The sequence below is a fragment of the Gavialis gangeticus genome, unplaced genomic scaffold, assembly GCF_001723915.1.
Source record: "Gavialis gangeticus isolate Ggan-Ray unplaced genomic scaffold, GavGan_comp1, whole genome shotgun sequence".
NCBI classification, from domain to species: domain Eukaryota; kingdom Metazoa; phylum Chordata; order Crocodylia; family Gavialidae; genus Gavialis; species Gavialis gangeticus.
In genome coordinates this window covers 54,295,552-54,302,725 of record NW_017729004.1, presented here as the reverse complement: position 1 = coordinate 54,302,725, position 7,174 = coordinate 54,295,552, and positions in this window count along the sequence as shown.

The following is a 7,174-nucleotide window of genomic DNA, read 5'->3' as shown; positions in this document are numbered from 1 at the left end:
AAAAAAAAAAAAAGAAAAGAAAAGATGCGTCTGCTATTTCATCCCAAATCACTGTGATCTCTTGCTCAAGTAGCTAAAAGTTCCTGGTGACAGAAAAGACAAGAGCTCAGTTCGGCTTGTAGCTGGTTTTGTTGCTAAAAAAAACAAACAAACAAAAAACAAAACTAAAACTGAAAAGTGTCAGAAATGGTACGTGTCTGTAGTTTGTAAGATCAGTCTCCCCTCCTCTTCTTCCTCACGTGTCAAAGGAGGGCAGTGATACTGCGTCAGCACTATGCTGGCAAACTGAGCTTCTTTCCCTTCAGAACTGCAGGAAGGAAGGAAGAAAAGGTTTTCAGTTTCTCTAATATCAGCGAGGTATTTTACATATTCACCCTCTGCTGATGTGCAGCCGCCTCTGGGGTGGGACACACCGGCTGTGTATGCAGAAATCATTCATCCAGCACCAAGATCCAGCTGAACCAAAATGTGGTCACCTCTCATGTGGGGACAGGGCAACTGGTTGTACAGGGCCTCCCTACTCAGTAGCAAGATGCAGCCACCTCTGTGGTGGGACAGAAGAGTTTAGTGTACTCCCATATTTGCATAAAAAGCATGATATGGAGTTACTTGGCAGCTCTGCTGGTTGGTACAACTCTACTATAATGATGGTGAAGTAAAAAAAAATTACATTAGGTCAATGTAAAGGCACAAATGGGGATCCAAGGTCTGCATTACACATGCACTGATCCCCTGGATTAGTTTGAGGTGCTTTATCCACTGATAGAAGTGGTTAGGTAGGCAGCACATAGTCACCACCACCATCTCCTCCACAGGCATTTCATAGTTGCTATGTAAGTAACCAGGAAACTCTTATGATCAGATAAAGAAAACTCTACTGTATGTGATTATAGCTTGGTCAGATGTGAAGGTCCATATGAAAAATAATACCCCAGGTTGAATAACAAAGAGCAGCTTGTATTTAAACTTAGCTGTGGTGGATTAAGATGAATTCCCCAAGTCCCTTTGCTCATGGTAGCTTTCAATTTTGTAGCATTTTTCAAACTTTCTGCTCCTTCAGGGTCATGAGTGATTAATTTTATTGACTTAATCTCAACCTGATATTTTTACTGCAAATCCCTCCTAAGATTCAGAGTGCAATTTCACTTTAACAAGTTAAGTATGTGGATCCTCTTCTTTATAGACAACGTATTACATTTGCATTTTGCATTTTTAAAAAGCTATTTTTCCTTTGTATCCCTCATACTAAGAAGTTACACATGATCTGCAGAAATTGGCAAAATTTATGTTTGTGACATAAACTACTGAAGTCTGTATTGTTAAATTTTTGGCCCTGAGTTTATAATGTTATAGTGAAACAAGTCTGCAAACTATTCAGTCTTATCCTGAATTGACTGAAGGATGTATAGGAAAAGAATCAATAAGAGTGCTTAAGTTTAATATTGAGAGCAAAATTAATCTTTGTGAGCAACACCACAGGTCTCTATTCTTTGTTCTGCACACTGAACCCTTATTAATGTTATGAACAGTCACTGTTGTAATGCATAGAGAATATTCAATAGAGGTCTACAGAATACATCATTGGTTCTCAGCCAGTGTGCCATGAGAACCTGCCAGGTGGGCTGTGATGCCACTACCACTGCCCATGTAGGGTGGAACTTCCATGCATGCCTGTTTTCAGGATATACATCAGAGCCAAATTGAGAAATGGCTGCAAAAGAAAGCTATGCTTGTCTGCATCACTTTAAGTAGGCAAATGACCCACTTCTGCTGCAGCCCTTTTTGGCTTGGCTTGTGCCATCTGTGGTGGGTAGGACAGTTTTACCTGGTGGAAACTGCATCTATCTCCAGGATAATGCTGCCATGAGGAGAAACTGCCCCATGCACATTAGTTTTCAGGACACATGTTGGAGCAAATTGGGAAGGGCTGCAGCAGAAGTGGTGGGCTTGTCTGCGTGGTATAAGAGCCAAATAACCAGGTCCAGAGGGAAATCCAGGGGAAGAGTCCACAACACAGACCAGGGTCAGGGTTTGGGAATCAGATACCAAGTTACCAAGTCTAAGGGATAATTTACACATCAGACTCCAAGAACAGAGCCAAGTGAGATCAGGAAACCTGGAAACAGACCCACAGTGCAGTCCAAAGCCAGAGTCCAGGAACAGACCTGAACACCTGGTCAGAAACCAGGAAAACCAGAGAGCATGGGGACCAGGAGGCTTGCCAAAGCAGACCAGGGTCAGAAGAGTTGGCTGGGAGGCTGCTGCCACAGTTGAGGCTAAATGGGTAGGTGGGCCAGGTACTCCAGGGAGCCAGCCAGAGGCAAAGCTTGTCAGCCAGAGACTCCAGGAAGGTGTGGCTGCCTAGGCAATTAGTGCAGTCTGGATTGCCTGATTAGGGTCCCTGACAGTGAGTCTGACTCCAACTGTAACAGGATGTGCCCTGGGGTAATCGTGACATCCCCTGGTGGCCAAGCAATATTTCTAGGGCTGAACTTCCAATGCCCTGTACACTGTTAAACAGCAGTCCTCTGATGGGAGGAATTAATGGGCATATATTGCCCCGGCACTTGGTTAATAGTCATCAGCTTCAGTGAAGTGGGTAGCTATTTCTAGATCAAAATATCAGTTGACAGCAGTTGATAGACTCTGTCAAAGATATCCTAAGGCCAGCTTTGCCCGTCCTTCCAACAAATATTAAAAATGGTGACACTCTGAAAGGGTAAAAAAGGAAGTGAGTGGAAATTTTCACCAGGAAATTTACAGCCCAATCACTTGCAAACACCAAAATATGAATGAAAAAGGGGAGATTGTTTCTTAAAATAAGATCCTGCATCAGTATTTCTACTTTGCATTAAGCTCAGTGAACATTTTTGCACCCAAAACACCTGTCTTAGCTTAAAAATGCTTAGTATATATCTTACACTTGGTGATCTTTGCTTTCCTGAAGCGACTAATGAGGTGTTAGTTTTTAAGTAATTCCTAGAGATGTAGTATAGTCAGATAAACAAAGCCATCCCTGAGATGAAGAATAATTATATAAGGCAGTGGGAGCCAACCTTTATGGCAGACATGCCACAAATTAACCTTACACCTCTTCAAGTGCCACTCTGATCTCCTTCAGCTGGCTGATCTGCTACTCTGAGCCCAGCCCTGTACTCTTTGCCCAATTTGCTACTTCATTTTCTTTCTCCTGCCCTATCTGCTGCTGTGCTGCCCATACCCTCCCTGATCTACCGTGTGTCACATGCTGCATCCCTTGCCACTCCACAGCCATGCTACAGGTTGGTCACCCCTGATATAAGGGCTTTGTGTAGAACCAGTTGTATTTTAGGGAAGTGATTGACCAAAGTGGGGTTATGGTCATTATAATGGCAATTTTCTCTACATAATCTCTCTTGGAGATTTTCAAACTGTATTTAAGCTTCTGTGGGGCACCCAAAATTCTGATCTGTGCAAGATTATGGCATCACATACACAAACTCAGTTGTCAGAGTTCTAATTTTCAATGCTGTCCACACTACAGAGCCAAGGCAAAGCAGAGGCAAAAACAAGTTTATGTTCTGCTTTTGACTTTTTCAAAATAATCAGTGGGTGAGTCTACACGAGTTGCTAACTGTGCAGTAGCCTGATACTACTGTGCAGTAGTGATGCGTGGGAAAAACCATGACAAAATGCTACTGTGCAGTAGGGGTGTGCGAAATGGGCCGTATTTGATTCAGATTCGGCCCAAATCAGGGATAGTAATTTGATTTGTTGATTTGGATCGCTGTCCCCGATTCAATTTGGCCAAACCTGAATCTGAGGATTCAATGCTGATTCGGAGAATCAGCAATTTGGCCATAAACACAGCTTTAAATTATTTTTCTACATACCTCAAGGTACTAGGCACAGCTTATGAATGCTGCGATGCTGGGGTGGATGAAGCATCCCATAGGATGTGGGATCACCACATGCTTGGCGGTGAGCCCAGAAGTGGACTGGAAGTACTTCCAGTTCACATCTGGGTTTCCTGGGGAGCATGGGGGGGCATGCTCCCCCACACCCCCTGGCTTGGCAATCGGCTGTGGGGGGACCCTGGATGGCCCCCCAAACCCAGGAGGCACCAGTTGTCAAGTTGGAGGGGGTGCGGGGTGCTCCCCAGTGGATCCAGAAGTGGACTGGAATGCTCCATCCACCCCACCATTGCAGCGTTCATGAGCCACCTGGTACCTTGAGGTATGTAGAAAAAATATTTAAAGCTGTGTCTATAACTGAATTGCCAAAGCTTTCCAAATCAATTTGGAGGGTTCTGATTTGATTTGGAGAAATTAGAGGGTCTTCTGATTTGATCGGATTTGGAGATTCAGCCACTGAATTGGGCCAAATCTCCACCGAATTGAATCAGGGACCGAAGCTTCACACAGCCCTACTGTGCAGTAGTATTAGGCTAATGCACAGTAGCGTCACTTAAAAGGCATTTGCTGGTGCTACTACATACTCCAGTTACTGCAGATTTATTTAGTACTTGCTTATGCAAGTAATAAATGTGCAGTAACCACTGCACAGTAGCAATTTGTATAGACATGCCTAGTGAGATTAAAATGGAAGAATCTTTATTACTGGTAAATATTTAAAATAAAGATCATCCTTGGCTTCTTTTTTCTGAGCTGAGGCTGAGTGAGTGAGGTTGGCAAGTTAAAAAAAAAATGTTTTTCTCTGTCATTTTGTGGCTTAGTCTGAGGCTACTGAAATGGTTGTTCCTTGAGGGGAATTGCCACATCTCTGCACTTTACTCTCATTCTCTCAGTTTACATTACCAAATCACTAGAGAGACCTGAGTCATTTATACAAATGGCTTCAGCAAGCACACCAACAAAAGGTGAGTCTTTCTTGGCTGTAGAGAGAGATAGTTAGCTGTGTTAATCTGAAGTTTTTCTGCAAGTACATTTGTACCATCTGACAAAGTAGACAGTCACCGACAAAAGCTTATCCCTCTCTTCCTCACCTATAAAAGTTTATGCCATCCTGCCCTTCCTTGCCTTTGTCCTTTTCAGTTTCAGGAGTCTACCTTTACCTGACAAAAGTACCTGAATCAGGCTAATCACCAAGCTGTCTGAGAAAAGATACAACACATGGAGAGACCTGGGGATAACTTTTTAATAAGAGTATGCACGCTTACTGCAAGCCAGAAATGTCTATTGTATCTTAGAAGTCATACTGCTTCACCTGTGATTTATTCCTTTATCTATATGCAACTCCCTGTCTTTTACTTATTTTAGTGTCATCAATTCTGCTTGTCTTTAATAAAGAGTAGCTAGCAAAATTAAAAAAAAATGTCAGAGAAATACATTTTACAGCATACACTGAACCAGAGCCACTTGTAAAGAAAGCTTGAGAAACCAGAAGGAAAAATAATACTGACTTTGAAATTAACGTTACAAGAAGTGTTTTTAAACCACATGTTACAAAGTGGTTAAACTACGCAAGGGAGGAAGTAGAGGAAGAAAGGAAACTATAATATAAAGAAATAGTTATTCCTATGAAAATAAAAAAGGCTGGGAGTGTATAAATTACTTTTCATACCAGAGCCAAATAGGCCCCTTGGGAAGATAATAAAGGCCTCTTGAACCTCAAAGACTTCTTGCTGCTTTCAGGCAGCTTATTCTATAATATCTGTTTTGTTCAAATTAAAAACCATACTCCATTTGCCAGTACAGAAGTTTCTCAGTCACTAATTTTATTCAGGCATATTCAGTGCGTAGCACATGGGACAAGGAGTAGGGAATAGGTATTCTAAAGAAAACTATATTTCCAAAGGGATTTTTTTTCCTTTTCTTCACCCTGACCCCACAAACACAAACAGTTACAAGAATATTAATAATACTGTCTGCCCTTAGATGGATGTAAGATCTGGCAAAATGCTTCTGGCTTTGTTGCTCAGAATCAAATTACATTGTAATTATAAACAATAGAAAGTATATATGTTAAAATACAAGTGAATGTTTAACACTTATGATTGGACAGGTTTAAAATGCATATCTGTATGAGAGGTAGAGATGGTATATTTGTGAAATTAATCATATCTATATCAAGCCAATGAGTTCATCAATGAAATAAGTTACCATTTCATGTTAAGCAGATGATGAAATGGAGACCAATTATTTAAGTTGATTGCCAATAGATACTTTTATCATGGGGATTCTTAATGGCTCTTAAATTTCATTATATTTTTTCCATAGCATAACTAGTTTTCTTTACTATCATATCAAATGATGTTGATTCTAAGAAAGTTTTTATTACTCTTTGTAATACTCCTCATGAAATTGAAGAAGGTTTAGCCAGAACCTGAAATCTCTTCAAGGAACTTGGAAGAGTAATAAAGAAAAATATGAGCACCATAGGCATAGGCGACATGTGGGGGGGGGCAGAGTGGGGCACATGCCCCCCCTGACATTGGCCCTCAACAGCTGGGGAGTGGGGAGCACTGGCTGGTACACCCCCTGAGAAGCGCCAGCGGCACTTCTAGCTTTGTCATTGGCACTTCCAGGGTTGACCTCCACCTCCCCTGGTTAGTGATTGGAGATCGCTGCTGGGGGACTGCCCCCCCCCCCGTTGGCGATTGAGTGCTGGGGGACCCACCCACCCCAGTTGGTGATCGCCCTCTGGTGTCGCCCCAGAGTCAGAAGGCACCAGTTGCGCATGCTCCAAGTGTTCCGAACTTACAACCTTCTGGCTCTGTACCCAGGAGGCAAAACCCTATGTCAGAGAGCCAGGGCAACTGCAGAAGCTTTCCACGGTGCCTGCCTAAACCAGGACCACACTTACATACAGATATTTGCTCAACAGCACCACACACTTAAAAAAAATTAAAACCCTGGATCAAGAGCCCAGAGCTCTGCAAGAAGGGGCCAGAGACAGCCACAAACATCCCCCTTTTCCCTGCCTGCATCATTCCTGCCTGCATCATCCCCCTTTTCCCTGCCTGCAGCAGGGCTACTGTCTTCTTTGTGCTCAGCCCTTAACTGTCTCAGCTGCCACAAAAGTCAGAACAAAAAAAGGCATTTTGGCCCCACCATCATCTCCTTCCTCAGAGACACTATGAGTGCTTAGATTGAAGCATGGGCCTAAATCTGGGCCTTGGCATGACATGCTGAACCCCATAGGATTTGGCATGCCACGCTGAGGCCTGCACCTT